The 16,553-nt window shown below is 38.4% G+C and overlaps 1 pseudogene; it reads right to left on the minus strand.

Annotated features, from left to right (window-relative positions):
• Window positions 1-10,432: 10,432 nt before the first annotated feature.
• LOC125080486 (Y-box-binding protein 1-like) lies at window positions 10,433-14,098 on the minus strand (annotated as a pseudogene).
• Between the last annotated feature and the right edge of the window lie 2,455 nt (window positions 14,099-16,553).

Consider the following 16,553-nt stretch of genomic DNA (forward strand, 5'->3'; position numbering starts at 1 on the left):
TATAGAATACATGCAGGCCAGACATCTCACACACTGAAAAGGAAAGAGTCAAAAAGCAAATTTTTCAACTACTGACAAAAGGTAGCACTTTCGTTCATGTTTCAATATATCTTGTGAAGCTACCAATTTAAATAGCAATATTTGGGCGCCTGGGTGGCTCAGTGGGTTGAGCCGCTGCCTTCGGCTCAGGTCATGATCTCGGGGTCCTGGGATCGAGTCCCGCATCGGGCTCTCTGCTCAGCGGGAAGCCTGCTTCCCTCTCTCTCTCTCTCTGCCTGCCTCTCCGTCTACTTGTGATCTCTGTCACATAAATAAATAAAATCTTTAAAAAATAAATAAATAAATAAATAGCAATATTTTCAATCAATATGTTCTATATCATGCAATTTTCACACTACTGTTAATGGTATTCTAATGTGAGCATGTACTATTTCATTAATAGATCACTATTTAAAAAAATCTTACATATGACTTTTTTCTTACTATTTAGCTTAACAAGTAATACCTATATACCATCTTAAAATTCACAAGTACAGAGAAAAATTCCTCTTCAGTACTGTTTGCATAGTTCCTTTCTTCTCAACTAGCAGTTTAAAATTCCTTTTGGAGTACTTTGTACACACATGAACTGATGAAAAATTAGGTTGTGTTCAAATTTTTAGTACTATAAAAAGGTTGCAATGGATACATGCCTTTAAGAATGGGCAAAGATTTCTGTAGGTTAGATTTTTATAAGTGAAATTTGGTCGAAGGTTTTACACGTTTACAATTTGGTCAATTGAGCCTGCTAATTTGTTCTCCAAAAAGTGCTTTATGAACTGGCCAATTAATGCTGCAGAATAATTTTTACCTGATCAAACAGCTATGTGTGTATGTGTATGCATGCACATTAAATGTGCATGTGTATATACACATTTTAAAATGCATAAGAAACCTACAGCACACACTTTTTATATTATTCCTGGTGTATGGAAGGCCACTCAAAATCAGTTATACGAATTAGGAAAAATGCCACTGATGCCCTTGTCTTAACCCACCCAGGGTTAGGATCATTGGGCTCTCAAAGAAGGGAAAAGAGATCCCCTTCGGGGGTGTAGTGAAGAAAAAAGTAAAAAAAAAAAAAAAAAAAAAAAAAGGTGGTATCTCTCATGCCTTCTGACCCAATTCTATGATCATTCCAAGACAGAATACTCTCCCAGATCAAGAATTCTCCCTCAGAACAGTTGTAGCGACTAATATCTACTGAACGCATCCTAAGTCAATGTAGGAGCTCAACCACAGCTTCAGACCTCATTATGCTTTTTTCCCTCAAAAGTTGTAGCAAGGAAAAACTTGCTAAGAGTTACATGTAACCTGAATTCCACGGTGATCTGATTAAAATGAGCCACCACCACAAATTATGTATTTAGACACTTTTCAGCTCTGCCAAGAGAGGGAGCTTATCTTTCGATCGGGCTCAAAGTTCAACTGGATTGACAGTGGAATAATAAATTCATTGAGGCACCTCAAAAGTGGTCACTCCTCATCAGCTCTGGTATAATTATAACAAGATGGTAATACAATGTTTCCAAAGCATTTGAGCAATTACATGCTCTTAAAACAAGCTGACTACTAAGGATGCACATATTTTGCAAGTAGGACTTACAGCTCTTTAAAATACAGCCGGTAACTGTGTTTCTAAGTTAGAGGCGTACATAAATTTATTTGTCAACCCACGATAGGACATTTACAGACTCAGAATTTATCATGTTCCACTAGATAAAGAATTTCATTCTATTGAGCTTTTCCTTATTCGCAGACTAAAATATCCTTCACCCAAACCCATTGCAGGAAGCTCAGTATACCCTAAATTTCTACCCCCGAACACCTCCACATAGATCCTCCTATCACATATTTGGCAAAACAGAGTGCCAAATAATGAAAACATGATGGGTTGCACTGCAAGGAATTGCTTTCTGATGAAAATCTAAAACGCATAAAATCTTGCTTTGTTGCAGCACAACAAAGTTGCATTGTTGTTTTATTTACCACAAAGAGAACAGGAATGTTGGTCAATTTAGATATAGGAAATCAGGTGCACTAGAGATTAGAATACACCGGGGATTAGAGACACGGTTCAGAATGGCTGCACTTAGGCACTGTGACATATTTCAGGACAAAAGGATTTGGCACTGAGGGAGGATTCTATTCTGCCAATAAACAAAGAGAACAAATGAGTATTTATGTTCTCTACAAAAATATTTTGTGTTCTTTATAATTCTGCTCATTAAAAGAATTCATTAAAAATGAATAAATAAACCACAAACTGTAAAATAAAATTTACAGAGTATTTGACAGAAGATATTTAGGACTAGATAAAGAATTCCTATCAATCAACACAAGTAACTCCATTATGATATGTGCCGTAGAGCAGACACTTCACCAAAAAAAAAAAAAAGTACACATTAAAAGTGTTCAGTTTGTGTTTTTCTGTCCTGTACAGGACATCCTGCCTAACCTGAGGAAATGACAATCTTTTTCTGTTTTCTTGTAAAACTTGGAGTCTGGTTTTACATTTGTATCTATGATCCATCTGGAGTTACTTTTTGTTTACGGCATGAGATCAGAGTCAAATGTACTTTCTTCCATACAGATACCTACTTGTTCCAGCAACATTTGTGGAAAGGTCTTTCCCCAAAGAATAGCTTTGGCACTTTTTGTTAAAAATCAGTTAACCAAATATGTATGGTTCTGCTTCTAGACTTTATTTCATTTTTCTATTTGTCTCTGCTTAGGCCAATAGCATCCTGCCGTGATTGCTGTACATTTATAGTAAATTCTGAAACCAGCTCGTTCGAGTCCCCCAACTTTGCTCCTTTTCAACAGTTTTAGCTATTCTATTTTCTTTGCATTTCTATATATAATCTAGAACCATCTTGTCTACTTCTTCACAACAGCCTTTGACATTTTGATAAAGATTACATCGAATGTATATATCAATTTAGGAAGTATAGACATTTCAACATCTCATTTTTTAAACGAGAAACCTGCTAGATCCATGTTTTAGGTCCTATTTAATTTCTCTCGGTAATATTTTATAGTTTTCTGTGTGGACATCTTCGGCATCTTTCATTAGATTTATGTTTTCTTATCTGATTTTTTAATGTTCCAACTGGTGGTGAGTGGAGACTTGCTCTATGGCTGGGGTCCCTTGGAGTTCTAATCTATTACAAGAGCTCAGACACAGCTATTACACATGTGTTAGCAGTTCAGGTGGTTTTTCCCTCTTATCTGTGGTAAGCATTTCTTCAGTAATAAAAGCAGTGCTAAGTGTTTTCTATCCAATAAAGATCTTCTAGCACTCTGACGTTTGGTTTGTTTCGATTTCTTTATAAGCTTGGCTTTATGATCAACTATGATTTTTTTTTTAAAGATTTTTTTATTCATTTATTTGACAGAGAGAGATCACAAGCAGGCAGAGAGGCAGGCAGAGAGAGAGGAGGAAGCAGGCTCCCCGCCGAGCAGAGAGCCCGATGCGGGGCTCGATCCCAGGACCCCGAGATCATGACCCGAGCCAAAGGCAGCGGCTTAACCCACTGAGCCACCCAGGCGCCCCTCAACTATGATTTTTATAGTTTTTCTGATTTAATTGCTGGTCTCCTATGCTGTTTTATATCCAAAATAAAAATCAACGGTCTTACAACTATTAAAAAAAAGTATCACCAATCTTCCCTTTCACTCTCTCTGAAACAACAAAAAGATATCAAATAGTGCCCAGGAGTCCAAGCAACCGTAATGAAAATGAATGTTTATTCCATGTTTGCTATGTGCTAGGACTTAAGATTTACAAGTATCAACTCAATTCATTCAATCCCTAGAACAACCCAATCAGGCACGTAGGATTATCATTATTCCCATTTTACAGATGAGTAAACGGAAATCTAAAGTGTATAAATCATTTGTCTAAAAAAATAGAGCTGTTAAAAGGGAGCACTAGGATTTGAAAACAAGTAATCTGGATTATATCCTTACCTACCTTCCTCACAATACCTCTCTCCCAAATCTTAACACTCCTATGTATACCCTGACTTCCCAAATTTAATAGCTATCTGGGTTTTTCATTGTAAACGCTCACCTCTTTTCTGAGTTGTAACTTACCTGCATTTTTTTTTTATCTGAGGACCCAACTTATTAAATACTTATATGAAAAAACAGTAGTTTTGTATGTTATTTTCAAACTTCCCAAACATTATGATAGATGCCATTAGTCTTGTTCTACTTTGAAGGGAATTAAGGTTCAAATAAAGGGACTTTCTTAATTGACATAAAAACTAGTGAATGAAGGAGTTTGGACTCTGACCTGTCTTGAATCCAGAGCCCTTACAAGGTTCAACTTTTCATGAATGGTTACCCAGGTCTTCTCAGGTTGTCTTTACAAACCCCCTTTCCTCACCATTACTTACTCTAACTGGGTATTTAGTTAAACACTACCTCTCTGTATAACATCATTACAACATTCGAAGGAAACAGTCATTAATGGAAAAGAGTATAAGTAGTGGAACAAGTGGGCTTTCAGATGGGCACAGGAGATTGTGGCTTGGGGCGGGGCTTGATTTTCAGCTCCCGGAGTTGGGAGAAATAATATATAATCTTTCTAGTAATGCTCAAAAGGTCAGAAGCAACTTACAACCTCACATCACCACTATGACCATACCCTTCCAAACAGCTGCTCTGACTTCATCCACTTCAAAATATCTCCTGTATCCATTTCAATTTGGGTATGATAGAAGGAAAGGAGTTTAAGAAGACCCCAAACTGGGGCACCTGGGTGGCTCAGTGGGTTAAAGCCTCCGCCTTCAGCTCAGGTCATGGTCCCGGGATCTTGCGATCGAGCCTCGTGTCGGGCTCTCTGTTCCGCGGGGAGCCTGCTTCCTCCCCTCTCTCTCTGCCTGCCTCTCTGCCTGCTTGTGATCTCTGTCAAATAAATAAATAAAATCTTTAAAAAAAAAAAAAAAAAAGAAGAAGACCCCAAACTCCTGATGGCTGACTCTGGGACTCTTATTCCACCACCTTTATTGCCCAGAAAATTAAACCAAATCTGGCCTCATAGATCAAAAATCTGATGGAGAATTTCTAGTGAATTTTTTAAACGGGAAAAGAAACATAAGAGCTTGCAATCAGAGAACTCGTCACTTGATCTGCTAATACTCAAATTATGGTTAGGCCCTATGCAAAAAAACTGTAATCCATGATTTTTGGCCTATTTCTGAAATGTAATGGCACTTAAGATTCAAAAAGACTGAACACTTATCTTCATTCTCAGTACAAGAACTCTTCAGAGAAAACATTGTGCTACTCCCTTAGGACTGAATCTCATTTCAGACACATGTTCCTTACTATTGCCCATGTGTAATTATTTAAATGTCATGAAATCCTGAAAATGTGTTTGATAAAGTAATTGAAGTTACATCATGTAATTTATTTTATTTTCAATGATGGAAATGTGTGCATATAATGTCACTGCACTGTCAATGAAGTTAATGACAGATGAGTTTACTCTTCAAGGGAGGAATTTTCCTCCCAAGTCAAAATTTCTCTTGCAGCACATGTGTGGACTGAGGCACTGAGTGGTATATATTGTTCATAAGATATTCCCCTCATTAGATCCTCTAATCAGAGAGAGGAGACCAGGACTATGCAAACCAAGTTCCTGTCCTAACATGATCTCTGTGATACCTCCACAAATTATGTAAGTGGCTTTTTTTTTTTTTTGCAAATCATATATATCTTTGTTTTTATTAGTTTCAGAGGTAGAACTTAGTGATTCATCAGTTGCATATAATACCCAGCGCTCATTACACCAACTTCCCTCCTTAATGCTCAACACCTAGATACCACACCTCCCTACTCCCTTCCCATCCAGCAACCCTGTTTTGTTTTCTAGAGTTTAGTATCTCTTATGATTTGCCTCCCTCTTATCTTATTTTTCCCTCCCTTCCCCTATATTCATGTTTTATTTATTAAATTCCACGAGTGAAATCACATAGTATTTAGCTTTCTCTGACTTATCTGCTTAGCATAATACCCTCTAGTTCCATCCAGATTGTAGCAAATGGCCATATTTCATTCTTTTGATGGCTAAGGAATATTCCTGTGTGCATGTGTGTATACATATATACACCACATGTCTTTATGCATTCATTTGTAGATGAATATCTAAGCTCTTTGCATATTTTGGCTCTTGTGGGCATTGCTGCTATAAACATTGGGGTGCACATGTCCCTTAGTGGCTCTTTAAAAGCAAGACAGCAGCAACAAACAGTGCACTTTTGGCAACAGATTTTGGCATGCCACGGACAGAGCGAGCAGTCAGTAAGCACAAGTGTACGGCCAAACCAAACAGGAGAAATGACAATACCTCATCTGAAATAATTTATACAAAGGGTCCTATGCCTTTGTATCTCAAGTTTTGTATCATACACGAATGTATGTATGTATGTATGTATGTAAGTAAGTAAGTATGTAACGAGTAAAGATGGAACTACAACCTGCTTTTAGTTAAGGAACTTGCTCTGCATTCTTACTTAGCACAGCAGCTTTTGGCTGACCTGACAGAAAGTTGATTTTGTCTTTGTCATTTGTAAAGCATAAAACAACTTGTTATTTGACAAGGGATAGTCTTTCAGATGAATGTATTAAATCTGGTTTGATAAAGCATGAGGAGTGAAGGAAAACTAAATCCTTGACTGCATACTTGTAATAAAACTTTCAGTTTGATGTGGAATATAATAATCTACAGTTGATCTGGGTAAATATTCCCTCAGACTGATTAGATAACAGCAGTGATAGTATATTCCAGCAAAGCAGAGAGGGAAAAAAAATGATGTGGCTTCTTTCTACATTTTAATTCCACAAGGACTATTATTTCTATTTCAGAATTACTGGCAGTTGAAAAATCATTTTTAGTTACTTTAGTGTATTTAGGTATGAAGACAAATGAATCACAAATCTAATTTAAAATACAGTCATAGGATTCTTCTGGTTACTTATTCTTCTGGTTTCTACAAATGTCAGATGACTTACAGATAACAGGAAATTGCTGGATTTTGCTATTTCAAGTTTTAAGTAAAACCTACATTGTACAAAATCACAGAAGTATATTTATTGTCATGCTAGAAGTTTCTTTAAGTGCCAGGATTTGTAATATATATTAACCTCACTGATAATTTCTTGGGTAATCCACCCTTATTTTTAAAATACCCGCATGTAAATAAACAGAGCTTCTTCTTTCTCTTTAGATCACAGAAACAGCAGAAATTCGACTCTCAAAACAACGCAGTCATCAAGTGAAGTAAAAGAAGACTAACTTTCTGGGTTGGACTCTCAGGAGTACCACCTAGACAAGAAGCCTCCTGTCCCAAGCCAGGGTATGAGCAGTCTACTCGCACCCTCCTACAGGTATGTTACTCTACACAGATGAGGGCCCAGAAGACCAAGGCTCTAGGAACTTGGGGCCCTGAAATTAGCTACCTCAATAGCCTTCATGGGGCTTACATAAAAGTCTCTTACTAGCTACATCATCCAAAGGGTGAGCTAAACCACCACTGCAAAGCTGAAAAGTGGCCAAAAAAGACTTTTGTTCAATGAGGCAGCTATAGATGAAGCTTGCCTGGGTGGGACTAGTGGATGCACACACGTGTACATAAGGCACCAGGTGGCTGTGAGGTGGGACAGAGCTCGGTGGGCTGAGTAAGCCACCACAGGCCACATGCTTGGCTCCTTCTGGGAAGCTCCGGTTATTCAAAGGTTTCAAATTCTAACTAATCCTGCAATCCATTATGAATAGGCCTTCATCAAGGTAAGAGAGTAGCACATATTTTAATTTTGTTAGTTTTATACCTTTAAAATCTTATGCATATGGCATATTAATCACTATTTATAGTTGTACCTCCAACCCAGCAAATGTGAAGACCAGGACCAGGCTTGTCTTTTAGTGAGGCCCCCAATATCTTTGAACGTGACTACAACTTTCTCACTTCACTGCTGCAAGATTTGCACATTGGCTCTAATAAACAGAACTGCCTGTATATACATAATACATCATAAGAGCTACAATATGCTTGCCAAGGGTAAACATGCTACATATGTATATTATCAGCTTAAGTCCAGCAAAGAACATAAATGTATTATTCATGACATGAAATGCAAATGATTGATATCTCCAAAGCTACACTGCTTCTACCTGTGGACATAAAATGATTCATTTTTTTAAATGTTGGGGTGTGATTTCACAAGTTTTACTAACTAGATTTTAGCTACTTCAACAGGAGCCTTGATGAAAAACAGCAGGCTAAAAAACTGAGTTCTCAATTCTGAAAAATACATATTTAAAAACACATTTTTCTTATTATTATGAATGTTATAAAGTCAAAGGCTATGTAAAAGATTATGAATTTATGGCTGTAACTCCACAAAGTACACTGAACACTGAAAAAGGGGCATTTTACCATTTTGAGTCCTTGTCACTATATACTTCTCTTTAAAATGCTTTAGAGAGGGGCGCCTGGGTGGCTCAGTGGGTTAAAGCCTCTGCCTTCAGCTAAGGTCATGATCCCAGGGCTCCTGGATCGCATGGACTCTTCGCTCAGCAGGGAGCCTGCTTCCCCTCCTCTGTCTGCCTCTCTGCCTCCTTGTGATCTCTGTCAAATAAATAAATAGAATCTTTTAAAAAATAATAAAAAATAAAAATAAAGTGCTTTAGAGAATTCTTTGTGGCAGAGGGGATAAAATAGACAACGATGGACTAATGAAAGAGGTAGTGCCTGTTTGTAGTAAGTGTATGGCATGTGTCAAGGCCCAGACATTTAATTTTTAAGCTTATCTATACCATATTTTAAATTCATAAGAAATTTGCTATAATTCCAAAGACTGAAAAAGATCCACCATTGATGAGAATTAACAGTACCCATATTAGCTGATACCCAAAGTCTTACACCCAAATAGTCCACTAAAGTAACGTGGAATGTTATTTTTTTTTTAAGATTTTATTTATTTATTTGACAGACAGAGATCACAAGTAGGCAGAGAGGCAGGCAGAGAGAGAGAGAGGAGAAAGCAGGCTCCCTGCTGAGCAGAGCAGAGAGCCCGATGCGATGCGGGGCTCAATCCCCGGACCCTGGGATCGTGACCTGAGCCAAAGGCAGAGGCTATAACCCACTGAGCCACCCAGGTGCCCCTGGAATGTTATTTCTAAATTAGAATACTTGGTGAATCAGAAAATCATCAAAGATTGTGCTGAGCCTAAACTCTGTCATGATGAAGAGTAATTTGGCTACCAACAGGAAAAAAATGCAGCATTCTGGGCATATTCTCTGTACTTTTTAAATGAATCATAAAAATCAACGATAATTTAACATCAACTCTTCCTCCATAATATGAAAAAACCTACTTTCTATTCAGTCGTTATTCCCATTTAACATTGTATAGTATATACTATGCACAGTTCTTATAGGCACTTTATTAATAACTCAATCAACCCTCTGAGGTGAATACTACAGTGATCTGTTACATGTGAGAAAACAGAGGAAGAGAGGTTAAGTCACTTGGCCAAGATCACACAGCTCCAAGTGCAGAGCTAGAATTCAGACCAAGGCCAGCTGTTTCAGAGTCTGAATCCTTAACTGCCTGCTTATGATCTCTGTCTGTCAAATAAATAAATAAATAAAATCTTTAAAAAAAAGAAAAAGAACGAAAGAAAGAAAAAATGTTTTCAATATGTATACATTATTTCTCTTTATCCCCAGTCTTTTTTTTTCTAAAGTGAATTTTATTCCCTTATTTGACACAGAGAGAGTATAAGCAAGGATAGCAGCAGGAAGAGGAAGAGGGAGAAGCAGACTCCCCTCTGAGCAGAGAGCCCGATTGGGATTCTATCCCAGGACCCTGACATGAACTGAACCAAAGGCAGATGCTTAACAGACTGAGCCACCCAGGTGCCTCGGTCCCCAGTCTTTTCTACTATTATTTAAGACCTTTATTAATAGGTGATTGTCATTTGTTGACTTTTTTGAAAAAAAAAATCAAATTGTAAACTTTTATTATGAATTTAAAATCAGGTTCTTAAAAATCTCAACTTGACCAGATATGATAAAATTTAAAACTTTTAAAGGTGTGTGGAGAAAAACCAGGCTTTTTTAAAAAACACATTTGTCATTACCAAAAAGAGACATCTTTAGGTTTAAAAAACAAACAAAAAAAACACAAAAAAACCATGCTTCATAGATAAATAGAACTATCTGCATTATCTGGTCAATGGGGAGAAAAAAAAAAAAAAGGCAAGCACTTCAGGTCTTCAGTACCAATCTTTTGTTCATATGTTATTGCCGGAACTTCATCTTCATTCCTTCATGCTGGATGACTAAACCAAATGATGGTAGAGATGGTAAGCCGGCATTTACTCAGCCAGGCCCTGCTCAGCCTCAGAAGTAGAGGAATTCTCAGCTGGTGGATCAGCTGCTTTCGTCTTTTTGGCATCTTGTGGTGCAGGGTTTTCTGGGCGCCTGTGTTGTCAAGTGAAGCTGTGGCAGCACCAACATCAAGGTGGCTGCTAACCTTGGGTCCCATCTCCTTATCTTCCTTATCTTCCTCCTTGCCATTCTCTCTAGGCTATCCTTGGAGAGGAGGACCTCTGCGGAACTGTGGTCTCTACAAGCCTGACACGTACTCTATCTCACTGGTCAGTCTTGTTCTCCTGCATCCTGGTTGTCAGCACCTTCCAACACTTCTCCCCACAAAGGATGGTTGGAAGACTGTGGTTGACACCCAGAGGGTCTGCACATGCAGTAAGGTGGGAACCGTCACCGGTGGTAGGGCTGGTGCTGTTGGGGTCTGGCCTTCAGGAGCACTTTCCCAACCCTCCTTCTTTTCCCCACTCTCACTGTTCTGTATTTCTGCTGGTAATTGTGTGGAGGACCCCTGCATCATGGAAAATGTCTTATGATGGTTCCGGTCTGCTGCGTATTTACTGCCTTGCACTGGAACTCAACAACAGCCTGTCACATTTGCTGCCTCCACACCCTTTTCTCCTTCGACAACATCCAACTCCACCGTCTCTCCACCTCCTCCACTGGGACAGCGTCTCCCAGGATTATTGTTCTTTATGGCAGTCGGGTATACGAACACATCTTCCTTGGTGTCATTCCTGTTGATGAAGCCATATCCATTTCTCACATTCAACCATTTTACTGTTCCCAAAACCTTCCTTGTGATGATCTTCTTACCCAATGGCAGGACAGGATGTGAGTCCGTGGCAGCTGTGGCTGTCTCCCCAGGTGTGATGGTAACTAGGCCAGTGGGAGTTGGTAGGGCTGCTCAGGGCTCTCTGGGGTCTGCTCTCTGCTTCTGCTACCAATCAAACTCTATCCCCAGTCTTAACAGATCTTTTGGATTAATTGGTTCACTCCAGTGCTGATCATGTTAGATAATAAGCTTCCACTATGGTGACATATTTTAATATCCTTTCTCATTATTTGACAGATTAAGTAGTCAAAAGTAAAATGATGCTATAGAGAATATGACTAATAATAAATTTGGTTTTGGAAATTTATGCTAGAGATAATATTCCTTTTAAAATGCCCCTTAGCCATTTAAAAAAATTGGCCATATATTAGACTAATTATGAAAATATAATTTTTTTTTAAATTGAAATATTAGAGTCTACATTCTTTGACTATGGTATAATGATCCTGAAACAAGAGTGTATCTTCTGTTTGAGGTACATAGGGTGTAGTATGACTAAAGCAGAATGGACTTGTAGGACATTATAAGGGCTTTGGCTCAAACTTTGGAAAGTTTGAATAAAAAAGTGCCATCATTCAATGTTCACTGCTTTGTATTTTATCCTATGAAATTAAAGAACAATCATTTTGTATAGATTTTAACAAATAGTATAGATCATGTAACCACCACTCCAGTACCACACAGAAAAGTTATTTTGAAGAAGTAAAGGAGGATGTTGATTCTGAGGTGGGAATGACAAGATGAAGAGCTCAGGATGTGACATGTTAGTTCTGAATCATCTTCAAGATATCAGTATCTCCAAATAAATGCATTGGATTTAGCCAACTTGGAGAACACTGGTGAACACCACAAGGATTCTTAAGAGTTCTAAGGTATGAAATCTGAATGAGTAGGTTCAGTCCAGAAGAGAAGAAAGAATTGGAGTAAAAGCTCTTTAGGAGCTTTGCTATAAATGAGAGAAATGAGGGGAGTAGCTGGGGAAAATAGTAGAGGCAGCTTGTTTTGTTAAGAGAAATCACTATATGCTCATGCAAAAGTCCAACAGAAAGAGAACAGATGATGCAAGAATGAAAAAGGGCAATCACCATAAAGTTCTTAAAAGGATAAGGGCATGAGACCTTGTGCATGAAGAGAGGCATTTCCTTTGTTAGGAATTTCGACAGTTCATTCATATAAAGGAGTTAAGGAAGAACACATGAGCTCTGATATACACGAGTAGAAACATGAGAAGGTGTAAACCAAGGCAAACTGTCTCGTGATGCTTTTATTATCATTAGGAGAGAATAAGAGTAAGAGAAGAAGTGATAAAGATTCTCAAGGAAAGGGGCACCTGGGTGGCTCAGTGGGTTAAAGCCTCTGCCTTCGGCTCGGGTCGTGGTCCCAGGGTCCTGGGATCGAGCCCCGCATGGGGCTCTCTGCTTGGCGGGGAGCCTGCTTCCTCCTCTCTGTCTCTGCCTGCCCCTCTGCCCACTTGCGATCTCTGTCAAATAAATAAATAAAATCTTTAAAAAAAATAATAAAAAGGATTCTCGAGGAAAGAAAAGGGCTGAAAAGTTATCTAAGTACTGAGTGAGTGAATACACAAGAGAAATATAAAAGGTTGTTGGGCATCATTAGGGCCCACTTGAGGGTGTCATAAATTTAAAATGAGACCCATCAGCAGGAGGGCAAGATTTTCTCCAACCATCTTCAACTTTCCATGCATGGGTGTGGGTGCTACAAAGAGCCTTATTTAACTATAGCCATGCAGCATAATGGGACAAGAGAGATACAAGGGAATAGTGGTATTGTGCAAAGGAATGATTATAAGGTGAAACATGGAATTGTAACAGAAGAAAGGGTGTGAGAAAATGTTTTAAGGACATGGAAAAAGTGGGAGATGAGATAGTTTCAAGTCCCTGAGAGTAAAAGGATTGTTGGAGCTAAACCATTAAAGGACATCAGCTGGAGAGATAAAAAGTGATGATCAGAGAAGGAGAAGCTAGAAATTGAAATGACTGAAGAGATATCATTAATAATAATGACAAAAAAATCTAAGCTATAAACAGGAGTGAGTAGCAGAAGTCAGGCCAGTATCATTGAAGGATCTGAGGGCAAGACACTGGAGGTTTTTGGTGATGTTGGCATCACCAATATTTAGGACAGCTGTGGTATTGGAGGAAGAAATTGATATACAGGAGCTGAATTTTTCAGGAAAAGAGACTTTTTTAAAAAGCAGAAATAGTAAGTGGTAAAATGTGTAACGGGAGATTCAAAACTTGGGAGTTCCTTTCTTTAGCTAGGAGGGAAGGAAAATAGTCTGTATTCATCAAGAAGTAGCTACAGAGGGGGCGCCTGGGTGGCTTAGTGGGTTAAGCCTCTGCCTTTGGCTCAGGCCCTGATCCCAGGGTCCTGGGATTGAGTCCCACATCGGGTTCTTTGCTCAGCAGGGAGCCTGCTTCCCCTCTTGCTCTCTGCCTGCCTCTCTGCCTACTTGAGCTCTGTCTTTCAAATAAATAAATAAAATCTTAAAAAAAAAAAAAAAAAAAAGGAATAGCTAAGGAAAGTCCTACTTTTCTTCCATTCTCAGTAACCTGGGGGGTTTTTCTCCACATTTGCTTTGGCAATTAGGATGGAGAGCAGCCAACCCAGGGAAGCTTGTCTCAGCCTCAAGTCAGAGACATGTCAGGGTGGGGCAGAGAAAGGGCCTGAGTGGAGATCTCCAGTTTGGCTATAAGGTCATGGAAGGAATCCAGAAATTCTCACCTGCCCTAGGAAGGGTTGTGGAAGTTAACTGATAAATGATCTGGTAATTGATGGAGTAACTAGCTGGGGTTAGCATCTTACCAGCAGAGCATGCAGGCTAGTAAGCAAAGAGTATCACAGCCAGTCCATCCAACAAGCCCATGTCCCCTGACAGAGTAGGGCTTCATGTGCAGGATGATGGAATAATGAATAAAAAATCCTTTCCTCACCAACTGGTCTCTAAGGACTTCAGAATTTAAGATGCTAATGTAGCAAAGAAAATCACATTTACACATGAAAAGAACAGACACAGAGCCTGGAAAGTCTTCATCAGACTTCCATAGGGAAAAAAGGAATAAGGAACAATTTCAATTAAACCTTAAAGTAAATGTTCTTATCCAGTTTTCTATTGTCAGCATTAATATGAACAATGATCCTATTAATAACATCTATAATTGCTTAGCACTTTCTAGGTGCTACACTGCAATATTTATATATATTATATCCTTCAATTCTTAAAACAATACTGCAAAGTAGGTATTGGTTTTATCCTCTTACAGATAGAACAAGGTTTAGTGAGGTTAGTATATAAGCTACACACGCTAGTAATGAAACAGCAATTTAGAACCAAGAATCTTCACTTCAGAGTCCAAATGCTTTACCAGTGAATAGTAACACCTGCTATACGATTTATATAAGACTTCAAATAAGACTAAGTATACAGAAGGCATTTCGTGTATCTCACCTTGGTATGCCCTCAAACAACCCTGTGGGGTAGGGACTAGTATTATCCTTACTGTTTAAGAAAAGAAACTAAGGTTAGACAAGTACGGAGCCCAAGATAATCTCCAGCAATAGAGAAATGGAGAATCAAGTTTGGGGAGAGAATTTAAGCTGCCTGCTCATAATAGACACTCTCTCATGTTTTTTAGGGATTTTTTTATGCACAATTTTATGGAAAACTGAATAACTTAAGTTAAAAAAAAGAAAAGAATAAAGAATCCTTCAATGAGTCACATTTGGAAGGTGCATATCACTGATCCTTTCTCTTCAAATTAGCAGGTTATATCTACATCACATATTGGTAGAGGCAAACCTCACTATAAATCCATCTTCCTCCCCAGCAGCCATTGCTCAACTAGACTAGCCTTTGTTGAAAGACTACACCCAGAGAGAAAAGCCCCCAATTCTTAGATCACCAAGTGACTGAGAGAAAATTTAAAAGACAAAGTAAGATGTATCTTTAGGCAGAGACCATACACCTTGATGGCTCAGGATTAACCCGATACACACCTGCTATCCCAACGGCCTGTCTTATTTAACGTTTCGCCAAGACAAAAAGCATCCTAATTTGGTAGTATCTATTGTATGATCACCCCAATCATAAGTGAGAGAAGATCCAGTTTGTTCCTTTTAGGAACCGCCCACCCCCACCACTCCCACCCCCTGCCATTTAGTAAAGTTGTCATTCATACCATCATCCATGCCTGGGACCCAGTCTTGCCGCACAGGTCCAGGCTGGGATAAAAAGAAGGGCAGGGTAGGAGCAGCAGCCCTGGAGGATCAGGTTCTTATCACCCAAGCACGGCTATACAGACCCACACTTCTCATCTGCTCCTATCTGTTTTCTCCATTTTTAAGTCCAGTTTTAAAATTGGTTCTCAAAGAAAAGAATTATATAGGTGAACAGTAACTACATGGGAAAAATTTTTAGCATTCATGGCTTTAACTGTGAGGAATATGTAGATTCATAATTTAATACAGAAGATTGATACTATAACTGAGAAATATACAAAATCTATGGCAATATGTTCTCAAAATACTTCATTTTCCTCTGTTTAATATTTAAGGAATAATAAATAATACATTCTAAGTGTATTTAACTTTTTAAAACTGATTTTCATCAGTTCATTTGTTCCCTATAACATCTGGTAGAAAATAGGAAAAGATAAAATCTCCTATTACTGATGTATTTTTAAAATTGCATCTGTGCCTTGGTCTCAATAATACATATCTCAAACCAGAAATATTCCCTTTAAATAAAACCATATCACAAGTTTGAACAAAATGGTGGCAGGCATGTGTCGGTCATATTTTTTTAAATCTCCCGATCCCCTTTTAAAAACCAAAAGAAATGTGAGTTACTTTTAATTGGTTCAGGATTTCTTTCTGGGGTGATGAAAATGTTCTAAAATTGTGCAAAAGTTGTACAACTCCATTCACATATCAAAAATCATTACACTGCATTTTAACCCACTGAGCCACCTGGGCACCCCTACACTATGCATTTTAAATGGATTAATTACAGGATATGTGAATTAGATCTCAATAAAGCTGTTGTTTTTAAAAGGCTAACTAGGTTATTATGGTGAGTTAAAGGAAGACACAGCTCTTAGGCATTCCTGCCATCAAGAGACAGATCTATTTGCCTTGCTTGCCCTTGAGCTTACTGTGGCCTGGGACTGCTTTGAGGAACAGTAGGCAAAAAAGACACTATGCCATTTCCAGGCCTAGCTTTTAAGAGATCTGGATGCTTTGATCTTGATCTCCTG

This window comes from Lutra lutra, chromosome 11 (genome assembly GCF_902655055.1).
Source record: "Lutra lutra chromosome 11, mLutLut1.2, whole genome shotgun sequence".
Classification (NCBI taxonomy): domain Eukaryota; kingdom Metazoa; phylum Chordata; class Mammalia; order Carnivora; family Mustelidae; genus Lutra; species Lutra lutra.